General features: G+C 40.4%; 1 long non-coding RNA gene across 1 annotated transcript in view; it reads right to left on the reverse strand.

The window, feature by feature from the left end:
* Positions 1-1,375: 1,375 nt before the first annotated feature.
* LOC121827553 (uncharacterized) overlaps positions 1,376-17,191 on the reverse strand; it is a 35,331-nt gene continuing 19,515 nt past the window's right edge. The window contains exon 4 of the long non-coding RNA XR_006069853.2: positions 1,376-1,802. This is a non-coding gene — a long non-coding RNA (uncharacterized LOC121827553). The remainder of the gene's footprint in view (positions 1,803-17,191) is intronic.

A 17,191-nucleotide genomic window follows, 5' to 3' on the forward strand; every position in this document is an offset into this window, starting at 1 on the left:
ATTTTTAAATGTACAATTCACTGTCCTTAAACATGACTAACTTATGTGTGCAATCACTGTTGTCATACATTTTCAAAACATTTTCCTCAAACCACACTCAAACTTCTTGCCAATAAAAAACAAAACACTATTCATTCCCTTTCCCCGTGTGTAGAAAATGACAGTTCTTTCTTTCTCTGGTTTTGGTGACTGTAGGAAGAACATGTAGATGTAATGATGTGGTATTTGTCCTTTCGGTTGTCTGACTTTCTTAAGCAAAATACCTTCAAGGTTTCTTTTCCTTTGGGTGACTGAGGTATACCCAAAGGTGCAATAGATAAATAATGAATGAAATAAATGTCTTTGAGAGAATTTCTTGATTATTAATTTATATAAAAGAGCCTGATGCACTGTGGTTTGCATCATTCCCTGTAAAGATGATCCAGTACTCCATAAGAAATTTAGCTAATAGTACTGGAGAGATGACTCGGTGGTTAAGAGCACCGTCTGCTCTTCCAGAGGACCTGTATTAGTCAGGGCTCTCTAGAGTCACAGAACCTATAAAATGAATCTCTCTCTCTCTCTCTCTCTCTCTCTCTCTCTCTCTCTCTCTCTCTCTCTCTCCATATACACATATGGGAATTTATTGGCATGACTTACAGGCAGCTGTTTAGCTAATCCAACAATGGCTAGTTGTGAATTGAAAGTCCAAGAATCCAGTAATTTCTCAGTCCTGTAAGACTATATGTCTCATCTGGTTTTCTGTATATGCTAGAATCCCAAAGAAGTAGACTCTAACACCAGTGAGGGAATGGATGTGCTTCCACTGTCCTTATGTAGGCTTCCAGTAGAAGGTGTGGCCCAGATTAAAGCTGTGTCTCCATCTGGATTAAAGGCCTGTATCCTCTCACCTCAAGATCCTGATCAAAAGCCTGTGTCTTCCAGCCTCAAGATCTGGACCAAAGGCATGTTGTCTTCCCACCTCAATGATCTGGATCACAGGTGTGCCTTCCATTTCTGGATTGTAGTTCATTCCAGATATAGTCAAGTTGACAATCAAGAATAGCCATCACAGGACCCAAGTTCAGTTCCCAGAACCCATATGCCAACTTACAACTGTCTGCGACTCCAGTTCCAGGGTATCCAATACCCTCACACAGACATACATGCAGGAAAAACACCAATGCACATAAAATAAAATAAATGAAAAAAACATTTTTTTTGTTTTTTGTTGTTTTTTTTTGTTTTTTTAAGTAAATTTATTTTACAACATCATTTAGTTCAACATAATAGCCACAGATTCCCCTGTTCTCCCACTCTCGCCCCCCTCCCCCTCCCCCCACCCCACCCCCCATTCCCACCTCCTCCAGATCAAGGTCTCCCCCGAGGACCGGGATCAACCTGGTAGACTCAGTCCAGCCAGGAAAGCTACTTAATCATGAGGCTGGAGGGAGCCAGTATATAGCATTCCTCCATAGTTTTTGTCTCAAGTTCCAGCTGAATTCCTGCTGAAATTTCCCTCAATAATGAATGATGATCTAAAACCATTAAGTCAAATAAACCCTTTTTGCTCCTAAATTATTTTTGGTATGATGTTAATCACATCAACAGAAAGGAAACTATATCAGGACTAAGTATAAAAAGTTTTAACAGGGAAGTTCCAGTTCTACCAAGGAAGCCTTCAGAGAAACTTTGCAAACCAGTCTATCACTATACCTCTTTTTGAATGTATTGTAATACCATAAATGTTTTATTCTGTAGAAAATGAACACTGTAAGGCTTTTGCTTCATGAGTTCTGGAGCATCTTCAAGGTCAAAAACTCCTGTAATATTTAAAAAAAACATTTTTGTCATGCCAAAATATTCCTTTATATTCTTCACCCACAAATCATTAATTCTTGTAGGCTAGTTGTACTCAGTTTACATTTTTTCATGTAAAACTCATACTGTTTTCATATCTACCCTGTATTCTATGTGATGTATAGTGACTTAGCAGAAAAATCTGTGCACTTTTAGGTGACAGTGCAATATTAGAATCGGAGTGTGTTAAGGTTTCATGCACTGAGTCATGGTTCAAGCACGTTAGGCCATTTCCAAATCCCAAACCAAGTGAACAAGGAGACTAAGACTAGAATCCCAGTCCTCACTGCTGGAACTTTTGGAAACCAATTTTAGAAATTAGTTTGGTTTTTAATATGTTAATAGTTTTATACTAGCTAATACTCTTTAGAACAATGGTTCTCAACATGTGTGTCACAACTTCTTTGGTAGGGTCAAATGACCCTTTCACAGGGGTCACATATCAGATATCTTGCCTATCAGATGTTTTCATTATGATTCATAACAGTAGGAAAATCACATTTATAAAGCAACAATGAAAATAATTTTATGGTTGGGGGTCACCACAACATGAAGAACTGTACTAAAGGGTTACAGTGTTAGAAAGGTTGAGGACCACTGGCTCAGAGTATTATGTTCCTCTATAATTTTAATTATGAAGTTCATATAGTGTATTTTGGAAATTTGGGGGATCTATATATGCAATATGCACAGATTTTAAGTGAGCAGTTATTTGTTTTGAGGGTTTATATATCTAGGTAACCACCACTTCTGTGAAGATGTTGAACATTTTCATTACCTAAAAATATTCTTTCATGCCTTCTTCCCAACAGACAAAACATTTTTACTCTTATCCACACAAATTTTGTTCATTCTTGGGTTTCACAGACATAGAAGCACACAATATGAACTTCATCTGGCTCTTTCTTATTAAGATCTAGAATGCAAGCCCCTCCTTCCCACTTGTAATAAGAGTCACAAGAGATCACAAATTTAACAAGGGATCACAGCTGTCATTTGTAGATAGCTCAGGGCTCTGAGATGCACACTGGTCAACAATGTGACTTCTTCCTCTCAATACTTATCTCCTCATACATGTTACATGTGTTGATCAAAACCCATTGAACTTCAAAATGTGAGGGAGGAGAATCCATCATCAATTAGTCTACATGTGACACACTTTTACTGGGATGGCATTGATCAAGACTTCCCTGAGAGTAAGTTTGTGTGGAGGAATCATGGTGCAGAGAGAGAATAGTAGACAGATAGCCTTGGGGGTGCAAGGCAAGGCTGGGGAAAGCAGAGAAAAATTATACCAAGAGCAGAGGAACTCATCCAGAGCAAGATTCCCCTTTAACTCCTGTTAAAGGAACTTAGCGACTCCTGTAACATATCTGCCCTGTCTGTGGTAGACAAAATAATGCCTAAACAACAAAATGCCTAGAGATGTCCTAATTTCAAACTCCATATTTTATGGATGTATAGTATGTAAAAATTAATTATGAATTTTTATTGGTGACCTTGGGATATTTTCTTGAGACTTTCTGTTTGGGAGCAAGGTAATTGAATAGGTCTTTTAAAGTAGAAAGTGGAAGGCCAACAAGAAAGCTTCAACTCACTACTGCTGACTTTAAAAATAGAGGAAGTGGTCAGAAGATAAAGAATATGGGCTACTTTTAGAAGTGGCAACAGGGTAGACATGAGTCTAGAACCCCTAGAAGGGAACCAGCCCTGTGAACACCTGCAAGCCCAGTGAGATCCACTTCGGAATTTTATACTCCAGTAGTGTAACAGAATTCATCTGTTTGTTTTAAGTCACAAACTAGCTTCATGTAAATCTCTTCCAGAGCCAATAGTAACCAAAAGTAAGCTTAGTTGCTGTTGTTGCTGTTTATTTGTTATATTTTGGGGGTTTTATGAAATAGTCTTACATGTAGTTCAGCCTGGTTTGTAACTCACACTTTTCCTACTTTCTAATGCCTGAGCACTGACATTACAGGTGTGTGCCACCCAACCCTGATGGAAGTAGGTTAAAGAGTAGTTGAAATATTATTTCTCAATGTTTAAAAAATAATTAAATTTAAAAGATTGCAAATTCACATTTAGCAGTGACTTATTTTAAACACAAAAGACAGGACAGCCTAATTGATATTTCTTTAATTCAGTAATTTACTAAATTTCACCTTTCTTCCTAAGATACATCAATAAATACATACATTGCATGTTTGTGTGAATAGTTTGAAAAATATTTTCTTTCATAGCTTTTTTTGTTTTTACTATCACTTATCTTGTTTTCTTTATCCTAATCATATTCTTTTTCATTCCAAAAGCTCTCTCATGTGAACCATGCAATTAATGAGATCCTTTTATTCAAGATACAGGAGAGTGTTCATTAACGTGGAGTATCAATGGAAGAGAAAACATGTGGTTCCAGTGTGGCACATGTACTTTGAATATACAGTGCCCCCAAAAAGCCTTGTGTATTAAAAGCTAAGATCTCATATAGTGGATCTGTTTTGTGAAATTCTAGAAGCTAAGAAGGACCTAGCTGCAAAAGTGTATCACTGGAGGAATGTCTCGAAACTGTTTGTCCTTTTTCTCCTTCTTTCTTCTTTCTCTTCTTCTTCTTATTATTATTATCATCATCATCATCATCATCATCATCATCATCATCATCTTCTTCTTCTTCTTCTTCTTTTTCTTCTTATTCCTTCTTTCTCTTCCTCCTCATCCTTCCTCTCTCTCTCAATCTCTCTCTTTCTCTCTCTCCCTCTCTGTCTACTTTCTGTCTGCTGCAGGGTAGTTAGATGTTGCCACATGCTCATTACAGCATGATGTTCTGCCTCACCATGTCTAAGAATCGATGGTGTCAAAAACTATGGCCTGAATTCTATGAATCAAGAATATGGAAATAAATACTTAGACACCTAAGGTGTTTGTCAAGTACTTTCTTCAGTGTGGCAAACTGTAATCTAATACACTATTAGACTGAAGAGTCGTGACTGTAGTTGGACAGTGGTTCTGTGGGAGACAAAGGCTTGGCCAAACAGCTCTTGGCCAAGCATTGTAGGTCAGGAAAGACTTAGATTCACTGTTTTCAGGAATGGAAGAGAGATGTGGGATTTCGCGTCAATATCATCACACACCGGTGACATACTTCAAAGACAAGGAGTTTGTAGTGTTGCCAACAGTGAGAAGAGAGTGGTGAGAATAAAATCAGTGTGTTGAAATAAGCAAGGTTCAAATGGTAACCATTAATATAAGCAGCATGCCGCTTTCTTTTTTTTTTTTTTTTTTTTTTTTTTGGTTTTTCGAGACAGGGTTTCTCTGTGTAGCTTTGCGCCTTTCCTGGAACTCACTTGGTAGCCCAGGCTGGCCTCGAACTCACAGAGATCTGCCTGCCTCTGCCTCCCGAGTGCTGGGATTAAAGGCGTGCGCCACCACCGCCTGGCCAGCATGCCGCTTTCTATTCTATCTCAAATTCCTCAATAAAAACTTTTCTTTGTAATGAAAAGCCATTCGTAAGTAACAGTTCATGGATTGAAATTTTCTAGTCAGTATATACTATGTTCTTAATTAGTTAAAGTTTTATTACATACCAAATTCCTGAGCATACAAAGACAAAAAGAACATGGACATTTTCTCTTCAAGAGTTCATGTGACAACTAACAAGCTGCGCTAATAATACCTTAACCTGTTCCTGTTAGATTTGTGAGACGGCATGTTTTGTAAGTCACTACTTTAATGGAATACACCTAGATTGCCCCATTGCCCCCATAAAAAACAAGCTATTGAATGAAATATACAGAACTGACTGTGCATACATTTAGTCATTTCTCATAGGAAAAGGGAAGTATCAACACAGAATAGAAAAATATCATTGTGTACATTGAGCTTCTATTCACAAGTGTGCTGAGGACAACCTACCTTACATGTAAATATTCTCATTCCCTGCCTTTGTTAAGTCTGATGCTGTGTGTGCCGATGTGATAAAATATAATACGAGAGAAGTGGGAATAATATCTGTGTCATAATTAATTATAACGAAGTATTTAATTTTTCTCTTGGTCAGTTATGAGGCATCTATTTATCATAATGCATTACAATTATTTACTTGGTGAGTTCTTTTGTCTAACTGTACCAATACTTGGACAAGAAGAGATTATTTTCCTCCATTAATTATCTTGGATAAAAGATACCCAAATCATTTTCATTTGACATTTTGTACTTTTCATAGTATGTTTTCATGCTGACAATAGAGAGCAACAATGTGATTAAGCTATTCACATAATGATGTTTTGTAAACTTGCTGCTAGAACTTCCTACTTATTCCCAAATAAATGATAGTAATGTATTATGTTCAGAGAAGGTAAATGCTGTGGATATCATTCTATATAAATAAAACACTGGTGGCCAGTGACCAGGCAGGAAGTATAGGTGGGACAAAGAGAGAGGAGAATTGAGGAAACAGAAAGAAGAAGGAGAGACACTGCAGCCACCGCCAGGACAAGAGGCATGTAAAGATGCCAGTAAGCCACCAGCCACGTGGCAAGGTATAGATTAATAAAAATGGGTTAATTTAATATATAAGAACAGTTAGCAAGAAGCCTGCCATGGCCATATAGTTTATAAGTATTATAAGCATCTGAGTGATTATTTTATATGTGGATTGTGGGACTGCAGGGTTTGGTGGAACCTGGAGAGAAGCCTTCCAGCAACACATGGCGCCCAACAGCTCGAGTTTCCACCTTAAACCTGAGAATGTTTAATAACCAATTCTAAACAGAGCCAAAAACAGGTTCCTGCTTCTTGTCTCATACGAGCAGCTAGACGCCACAAAGCGTGGGTTTGAACACTGGTGGGTTCCTGGCGTGTGTGTTTGACCAGCAGTATGGTGGTAATGAGGTGTCTGCCAGCGGCACATTATGCTGTGTGGTAGATTTAGTCTTTACTAGTATTAAAAAAAAAAAAGAGGTTTCTGGGCTACACGCTACTTTGATAAAAGCGTAGACCCACTACTTCTGAGACTTGATGACTCCCAGAGCTGGAGAAAATGTACCACTGTGTAGATGTAACCAACCGTCTTATTAAATAAGAAACACAGAAACAATGTAAAAGAGAAAGCCGAGAAGTCAGAGCTCAGAGCTAAAATCTCACCCTTCCTCCTGCTGTCCCAGCTTCGCGAAAAAAAACCTACTTCCTGTCGGTTCGTTTTTTTTTATAGTATGTTGTTCTGCCTTCTCATTGGTTGTAAACCCAAACACATGACTGCCTCGTCACTGTCTGAATGTACAGCCCCCTAGGTCTTAAAGGCATATGTCTCCAATGCTGACTGTATCCCTGAACACACAGATATCTATGGGATTAAAGGCGTGTGCCACCACCGCCACACTCTTGCTATGGCTCTAATAGCTCTGACCCTGAACACACAGATATCTATGGGATTAAAGGCGTGTGCCACCACCGCCACACTCTTGCTATGGCTCTAATAGCTCTGACTCCCAGACAACTTTATTTATTAACATACAATCAAAATAATAATTCAGTACAATTAGATTACCACCACACCACTGCCCTGTTGAAAAGCTAAAGGGGGCGGAACCAACAGCCACAGTGCTGTTTCAGGCTTAGAAGGCTACAGTCAATAAAACTGATTCAGATGAAATAGTTTATAATACATGTAAAAATGTACGTTGGCTTAAAAGACAAAAAAATATATACCATTATATAAAAAAAAGTATCTAAAAATAAATTGTTTAAAAAAAACAATAAAAGCAATAAGCCACGTAAAGATGGCTATCACACACAAAATCTAGATTATGTTGTCTTTGATATTCCTAACCAAATAAAAACATTTGATTGTAAAAGCTGTTCAGTTATGCCAAAATGTAAATTTTAAAGGTACCTTGACTTCAAAATTTGGATATAAGGATATGTTACTTTGGAAAAGAGGTTCTGCTTTTGTTTCCACAGAAAGCCAGAGGCTATGGATTTGTTCTAGATTAAGATACATCAGGTTTGACCAGCCAAGACCCCCTGAAAGATCTCTGATGACACCATGGCCCAGATGATCCAACATCCAGAACAGTTTCAAGGCAACTGGCTCCCACAATACAGCCTCAAGGACTACGCCATAGGCCTAAAATTTTCTTTGTATCCCCATAAGATACAGCGCCCCCCTCCAGCAGGAAGTAGTAAGAGATGCTACGTCCAAATTCCCAAATATACCATGCTGCCTTTAGAGGTGGAATTGGCTCACTCCCCCTCTAAACCCAGACATATTGCTTAAAAAAAATGGTTAAGAGATTCTTCTGTCCCAAATCAAAAGAGCCCTCTGGTATGGGATAGAGAAAAACCAATATTTTTATTTAAAACAGATTGATTATAAATATGATCTCTTTCTAAAAAAGAAAAGGGGATATGATATAGAAATATAGGAGGATATAGAGATGATAAGATAAAAGGGTAGATTAATGAACCTACTTTTAAAGAACAACTTGTTTAAAAGGTTTTACATTGGTATAGATTTTAGTTTATGTTTAAAATGTTTTACATTGGTATAAATTTCAGTTTATTGATACAAACTTGAAGTTAATTTTGTTATACTGTATATATATATATATATATATATATATATATATATATATATATATTTCTATTCTTGTTTGAGGTATGTTTATGTAACTCATTCAAAATTGTAATGGATAATTAAAAAATAGATTAATAATTAGTCATCTATGATAATCATATTTGTAGCCATGTTAGTTAAGTCTTCTAGGTATACATAGATATATTTCAGATAGATAAGTAATCTTCAAACACTTCATAGACCTAGAGAATATGACATTTAAATAACTTAGAATTCTGTTGACGTGAGACACAATTGCTCCTGGCTGCACCAATTGATCCCGAGAGAATGTTGGGCTTCTAAGACATTTCCATTTGGAAGTTTGTCTTCTTCTTGGCACAAAATGGCCTACTGGGCAAAGAACTGTCCTTGTCTTGATGGCTGACAGTACAAATGCAATGCTGTCCTTTCTGGACAAGCGGGACACAAGGAAAGCGACCACTGTACTCTGCCAAGACAGGGTAGAATGGTCTTTCAGAATTCCTGCTTCTAAAAATGGTCTGTGAGATACTCTAAGCCTGTAGCCAATTTGAATGCACCAACAATGCTGAGAAACATTAAGTGACTGTCCAGGCTGCCAGCTGTCTTGGTCTACTTTTGCAAGATTCCCGAAAGTTGCTTGCATCCATCTCCCATTTCTCAGGTACCATTATATCCTTCTGAGGTCTTTGATGTGGTTGAAGACTAGATTGTTGTAATTTCCTCAGTTATGATAAAAGATAAGTTAGATATAAAACCTTAAACTCACAAATATAAGATAGATAGGACATCTTTAATATTGTAACTGTAATTCTTGCTCAATAATTGTTTTGTTATATGTAATTTTACCATGTTAAAGTTAAAACCTTACTTTTTAAAAAAAGAAGGAAAGGGGAAGTGCTGTGGATATCATTCTATATAAATAAAACACTGATGGGCAGTGACCAGACAGGAAGTATAGGCGGGACAAGGAGAGATGAGAATTGGGAAAACAGGAAGAAGGAAGGGGAGACACTGCAGCCACCGCCAGGACAAGCAGCATGTAAAGATGCCGGTAAGCCACCAGCCATGTGGCAAGGTATAGATTTATAGAAATGGGTTAATTTAAGATAAAAGAACAGTTAGCAAGAAGCCTGCCACGGCCATACAGTTTATAAGTAATATAAGCGTCTGAGTGATTATTTTATACGTGGATTGTGGGACTGTGGGGCTTGGTGGAAGCTGGAGAGAAGCCCTCCAGCAACAGGTAAAAAAAAAAAAAAATTAGTCAAAATGTCTGATAAAAAAAGCATGAGAATGAGGGGCTTGGGGGTGGCTTGGTAAAAAGCAGTTGCTGCACAAATATGAGCACCCAAGTAAGACTCATCAGTACTCACATAAAAGGCATGGTGAGGTCGCATGCATTCCTGTAACCATAGGGCTGGGGAGGGTGTGAGGAGCAGAGACAGAGGCTCTCTAAGGCTTGTAATCTGCCAGCCTAGCTTCAACGAGGGACCCTGCCTTAAAGAAAAAAGGTAAAGAGTGAAAGAGAAGGATATTCAATGCTCTCCTTTGGGCCTTTAATGTGTACACATAGGGGACACACACACACACACACACACACACACACACACACACACACACACACATACTATACACACATGTAGTACACACAATCAAATAAAAAGGAAGTCAGAATGAGGTTACAATCAGGAATTAACCTAAATCTATTAATATGGTTTCACAAATAGACTCCCTAGTTCAAAGCCACATCAACACAATTATTGAGCCTACAGGCTGTTCAAGGAAACTAAAGGCTTTCTTGTGGAAATATTCTATTGTGTCTCCCCAGCTGGGAAGTACCTCTCCCAATAAAGTCAAGTAAGTGTGAGTATAATCTCAGACTAGGGTTTGAGGTGGAAGGATTGCAGCATCACCTTGTTTGAGCTCCCTGTTGCTTTAAGGGTTCTGCACTTCACCAGGTCAGAATGTCTCATGACTTATGGAGGTTGAATGGACTGGGGTCCTTTGTGGGCTGTCACCACAGATATGGGATCATCTGCAGATAGAACGCTCTGTCTGCTCCCTCCAATTCTCAGCTTCCACGTGGTGACTAATTATTGCTTCATGTTAACTCTGCCATACACTCAGTAGAAACCTGTTTCTAGAGACAAAACAGAGATGACTGTATAGAGCTCAGATCTGATCGCTGAGGCTACAGCCCTGCAGCTCTTGAGTGACTGTTTGCTCAGTATTTTCAGGAACTAGTGATCTCAGGGCACCTCTTGCTCTGATAAGGGGTAGTGTGGCTCCAAAGGCCAGATTTCCTTTGAATGTTCTGCTTCAGTCTAGGTAGGTAACTGTATTATTTTGTTTACTTTTGCAGATATGTGTGAGATCATTCTATTTAAAAGTAAATCCACATATATTATATAAAAATTACTTATTATGGATCATATACTTAAATATAGCGGTAAAACTACAAATCTTTTACAAAAAAATATATAGAAGAAAATATTTGGAAATTAGTGTTAAGCTAAAGTTACCATACACACACACACACACACAAATCCCTTGCTCTCTGTCATAGGCAGAAGTGAGCAGGCATTGCCCAGCTCTGCCTAAATGCCTTCAGTAAGCACAAGTTTTTGTGTTCACAAGGACCAGAGCACAGAAGCCTAGTCTGACATGGCAGAAAGTGCTTTCTTTGTGTTAGCTGTCTAGTTGAGCCAAAGTGTGTGCCAGGACTTCAAGCATCTTGAGTACTTTCCACTTCCACAGCAGCCAGAGCTTGCTCAGCCTCAGTGCAGGCCTGTCACAATCTGGAACAATGTGACAATCAGAGCAGGCTGCCACTGAAATTAGATAAGACTAAGTGTAGACAGGAGTCTTTGGAGGTGAGAAAGCAATGGGGCTGAAGCAGACTAGAGGCCTACCCACCCTCACCTCAGTGCCTAGGGAGGGCCTTCCCGTCCCAGGATTATCTCCCATGTTCTCTATTGAGCTCTCCCACTTCAGGAAGATTTCCTTAGGGGTAAGCAGACTGGCCTTTGCAGCCCCAGCATGGGCTGCTTCTTCAGAGCCCAGCTCTTTCGGCCTTCTGGGAGACCCAGCTTGCCTTGTGTCTGTGTTCAATCCACACTTGCTCATGATGGAAGGTAGCAGGCACTGGCCAGCAGTAGGCCTCAGACTGGGGTCAGTCTGCAGGACAGGGGGAGCTCTTGTTCCCAGGACCACCTCCTAGACATGATGTATCCTGGAATGTTCAGGAACAGGAAGCCTTGGACAGCAACCTAGTCATGACACCTTGTGGAGGTTGGTGGCAACAGCAGAGTGAAGGGAGAAGTTACAAGGCAGTGAGTGACAAGTCCTGGTCATAGACACTGTGGGAAGCACTGCAATTTGTTTGTAACTCTGTGTGTTGGGACACTCTGGTAGTTAAAAAGCAGAAACACACAACCCTTCTCAGTAACATAGTAAATATATGTGCACTAATCCCAAATGATATGTTTTCAACAGATGTGACCAGGCCAATATTAGTGTTCTAGTTTTTTTATAATTACTTAAAGTTCTTTAAAAAATATTTTTTGGGGAAAAGGAAGCCTCAACCCTACTCAAAGAACTATAGGCAACGGAGGGAAGTTGGAAGAGGTAGTCTTGCCCAGAGAAAAGCAAACCAGTTGGTTAGGCAGTGCCAAACAGTCAGCCCTGAAAACATATACACAAGTAACATTATATAAAATGAACAGTTTCTGTTTTGGAAGATATATTTATATGCATACAAAAACAATTGGTGAAAAATGAAACCATAAATTTGAAGGAGAGCATGGAAGGGTATATGGGAGAGTTTGGAGGGAGGAAAGGAAAGGGAGAAATGTTGTTATAATCTCAAAAATAAGAAAGAAATAAAGCATGGTATGATTGTGCACAGCACTGCTAACTGAAGCTTGTTGTTGTTTGCACAAGGTAGATGAACACTTAAGAAATTCTAAGCATCCTAAAACATTCCTGAGACAGTCAGAGGCAAACTGGGGCCATCCTTCCTCCTGTTAGTACAGATGTTCAGGCATGGGATGGTAGCTACTGCTAGCCTTGCACACATTAACATAGCCAAGGAGTGCAAGGACAACATCGGGACCACGTACTTCCTAAAGGACCCCTGGTCCCTGGCCAGAGCCTGTTTTCTGAGGGCAGTGGTCACAATGTGTGACTGGAAAATGTATCCAAAGCCCCATGACCAGTAATGAGTAGCCATCCCCTATTGGTGTTGGAGTCCTGCAGAAGTCCCACAAAAGACTACCATCCATGTATACAATCAGCAAGAGAGTATTTTGGGGTCTACCATCCCAAACAAAGGCAATATGGTGAAGACCCCAAGAGGGAAGTGAGGGCTCCTTTTAAGCCTAATTAAGGGGAGTGTCCAAGGAAGTTAGCTCATCTTAGATATGATTGGCTTATGTGAGTGCCAATCATGTTAGTAGCTTCTGATTGGTTAGGGTTATTTAGGGGTTGTTCGGGGCTACAGTTTTCCATCTTTGGGCAGGCCTGGATAAGTCCTTATTAAGTCATTCTCTTAAGCCTGTATACATGTTGTCTTCCCTGTCCCTACTGGCAGGGGTATCAGTGATTAATGTCCCTTTGTTCTCAGGCTCAAGGAACAGGAAGTGAGGCCTAGTAGAATCTAGTTCTCAACTGGGCCTGATATTTGCTTGGCCCCCTCATTAGCTATGGAGATGTAGCCACTAGCTCTGCAGCCCAGTTCAGCCTAGATTGCCAGAGTCCAGTCTCATCTGGTCACTGGAGGATTTTAATATCAAATAAACACCTAGATATGAGAGTAACTGACCTTCCTGATTTATTGTGGCCATGGAGGTGGCTTCATTGTGTGTTTTGATTGCTCTGTTCTTGATGTGCATGAGTGAATAGCATAACTGTGAGGTGGCTTCTTCTTGGAACACTTTTGCCACCCATGATGGCAAGTCAGCATCAAAAACACTGAGGACTAGCCTTTCCCACCCCTGTTCTGTCAGAACAGGAGCTCAACTGGGCATGACCAAGGACAACACCAGCACTGTGAATGGTTTTCTGTGTCCTGCTCCTCTTGAGGAAGTAGGAGAAAGGCCGAGCCTACACAGAGGCTAGGTTACAGATAGCTCTAGAGCAGCCTAATTTCCAGAGGTTAGACTAGATGCTGCTGCTTTAAAACTGATGGCTACTGTGGGGGGCAGAGCTATGCAGGACCCTTGGGGTCACAATATCTGCCTATCAGATACAGTCTTGAAACTTTGCCTCCTGGTATAGTTGTGATGCTCAGTCTTGTGAATTTCTTGCCTTGTGGGACTAGTTCTTCCCAGAAATCTACTTTTGCACTAATGAGCAGACGCCTCCCTTCCATCCTAAGTGACTGATAGGTCAGAGAAATGTTGAGGGTCCCATATTCTGGTCACAATCCTGAGAAGACTTGCCTGTCCATCAGAGTTTCCTTGTGGATGTATCCTCTAAAAACATTCCCATGTTATCTACACTCCTATTCTGGATCCATGGGAGTTCACTGGATTTCTTTGTCCCATTCACTGGATCTCTTTGACCAGCTCCAACCTGTTGAAGGGTTCTTGAGGGGAGGAGAGAGGAATGAAGAAGTATTGGAAATATAGGACTAGATGAAGAGAAAGACGGAGACACAGGATAGCTTCAGGAGAGCACTGGGTCAATACCCAGCTGCCTCAAGTTTAATCATGATGGTCTTTTTTTCCATCAGCAAGGAGAGGAACAAAAGACTTCCCCCTTTCAGATCAAAGCACAATGTACAACCAAGTATAGACCCTTCAAAATACCTGGTAATCACGCCCTTGGCCAAATCTACCCATTATGCAGCCCTGCTGAGTAAAGCAAGCTCAGACTTTCTCACCTTAAATAAAGTCTTACTAGGGAACCTCTGTGGCCCCCACAGGTGTGGTAGTGCATGCCTTTAATCCTAGCACTCAAGAGGCAGAGGCAGGCAAATCTCTGAGTTTTAGGCCAGCCTGGTCTACAATTACAGTTCTAGGACAGCCAAGCTTAGGGCAGTGAGGGAAACCACCCCAAACAGAAAGCTGGTGAAGATGTAATTCAATTAGGGGACCATGTTTCAGCCCTAGCAAGGAGCAGAACTTGGCACAATTTGCAACCACCTGGTTCTGGCTTTAGAGTCAAGGATAGAAGAAAAGAGTTATAGAATCTTCCATGACTAAGGAAATCTGCTGTGGCCAGACATGAGTCAAGGGTGTCTGTCACATGAAGCTGTGAAGGTGAAGCCTAGATTGCCTTGGAGACCCCAAGATGTTGGCAACTCCAGAGCCGTGGGATACTTGCCAAGGAGAGCGAGCTACTAACAGGGAGTGCAACCAGCTCAAAAGAGAGAAGTGTGTTACAGTCAACAAAGCTGAAAGGAGTTGGAAGTCTGGAGTGTTTTGACATCAGACTGGAGATGCAGAGTTTAGAGTTTACCCAGCAGGCTTTCAGTCTTGCTTTGGTCTAGTATTTCCTCACTATGCTCCCTTCCCTACATTTTGGAACAGTGATGTATATCTTGTGCCATTATATGATGGAAGTATGTGATGTACTTTTTTATGCTGATTTTATAAGGGATTACACTTAAGAGATTGCATGAATCTCGTAAGAGACTAAACTTTGGACATTAAAACATTGTTGGGGCTCTGATGAACTATGGGGACTTTTGAAGTTGAAATGAATCCTTTTTTTTTTTTTTTTTTAATTGTGATAAGGTGGTAAGCCTATGGGGGCCAGAGTGGAATGTGTTGGTTTGAAAGAAAATGACCCCATAGAAAGTGACACTCTTAGGAGATGTGGCTGGGCTTTGTTGGAGGAAGTGTGTCACTGTAGGGTGGGCTTTGAGGTCTCCTTTGCTCATGCTATGCTAAGTGTAACAGAGTTTCTTTTGCTGCCTACAGATCAAGATGTAAAACTCTCAGCTCCTTCTCTAGCACCATGTCTGCCTACATGCCACCCACCATGACAATAATGACTAAACCTCTGAAACTGTAAGCCAGCCCCAATTAAATGGTTTCCCTTATAAGAGTAGCCATGCTCATAGTGTCTCTTCGCAGCAATAAAGCCCCAATTAAGACAGTCCTCTTAGTCTATCACAGTCTCAACACTGTTTAATATTTCAAATTCCAAACTCTCTTCTGAGATACATAGCAATTTCTCCACTATAACCCCCTATAAAATCAAAAGAAGATCACATGCTTCCAATATACAATGGAGCAGAATATACATTACCATTCCATAAGGCAGAAAAGGGAGAACAGTGAGGAAATGCTGGACCAAAGCAAGACCCAAAAACTAGCAGAAAAAAAAAAAACTGCATCTCCATGTCTGATGTCAAAACACTCTTCAGAGCTCCAGCTGCTTTCAGCTCTGTTGACTGAAACATACTTATCTCTCTTGGGCTGATTCCACACCCAGTCTGCAGCTCTCCCTGGCAGGTATCCCATGACTCTGGCATCTCTAACATCATGGGCTCTCCAGGCTTCACCTTTATAGCTTACCCAATGACCTCTCTGGGCCTCCATTGAGGAATACCCAAGACATATGCCTGGCCTCAGCAACTTTCCTTAGCCATGGAGATAGGCTCCACAACCCCTTTCTTGTATCCTTGACTCTAAATTCAGAACTATATGTCCAAAGCTGCCAAGTTCTGCTGCTTGCTGGTGCTTGAACATTGCCCCTAATACAACTACATCCTCACCAGCTTTCTGTTTTCAATGGTTTCCTTCACTATCTAAGCTTGGCTGTCGTGGCACTCACTCTGTAGACCAGACTGGCCTTGACTGCAGAAATCCACCAGCCTCTGCCTCCTGAGTGCTGGGATTAAAGGTGTGCAGCTCCACACCTGACCCTATGCTTTTCGTTAATTTCTTTGCACAAGTTGGAAATTTACCTGGGTTGGTTCTTACACTGTGGTCACCATTCCCTCTACTCCATTTAGCATCAGGATTTTATTTAATCCATTTATCTCCTTGAACACAGGACTTAGCTCCATTATACTTCCTTATGCACTTTTTCTCCTCAAACTGTACATTTTATATTTTTCCATCCTCAGCTTGCTCCTTTTCGTTGTAGATCTGCATAAGACTGGCCACTAATAACCATGCAATAAAACCAATACTAGGCTATTTTTAAGTCTCCTCTGTCAATGCAATTAATCAAAAACTCTGCAATGTTTTTTACAGGGTCAAAAACAGCCACATTGTTTGCCAAAGTATCGCAAGAATGATTCCTAGGCTGCATATTAATATTCTTCCCCCTATACCTTCTTGAGCTTGGCTCGCACAATTCAAATCACCCTCAGAATAACTGTCTTCCATCCTCCTACTAGAATAGTCCATTAAGCCCTGCTTAAAGTATCCAGTCACTTTTCTAGTCCAAAGTCCAAAGGTGTTTCATATTCCTCCAAACAAAAGCATTGTCAGGCCTATCACAGCAATACCTAAGTCCCTGGTACCAACTACTGTTTTAATCAGTGTTCTATTGTTTTGGAGAGACGCCATGACCACAGCAAGTCTTTTAAGTAAACCATTTAATTGGGGCTGGCTTACAGTTTTTGAGGTTTATTCCATTATTGTCATGGTGGGAAGCATAGACGTACATGGTGCTGGAGAGGTAGCTGACAGTTCTGCACCCAGCTAACCAGGCAGAGGGCAAGGAGGGGGAAACTGGGCCTGGCTTGAGCATTTGAAACCCCAAAGCCTACTCCCAGTGACACACTTCCTCCAATAAGGCCAC

Source organism: Peromyscus maniculatus, chromosome 2, assembly GCF_049852395.1.
Source record: "Peromyscus maniculatus bairdii isolate BWxNUB_F1_BW_parent chromosome 2, HU_Pman_BW_mat_3.1, whole genome shotgun sequence".
Classification (NCBI taxonomy): Eukaryota; Metazoa; Chordata; class Mammalia; order Rodentia; family Cricetidae; genus Peromyscus; species Peromyscus maniculatus.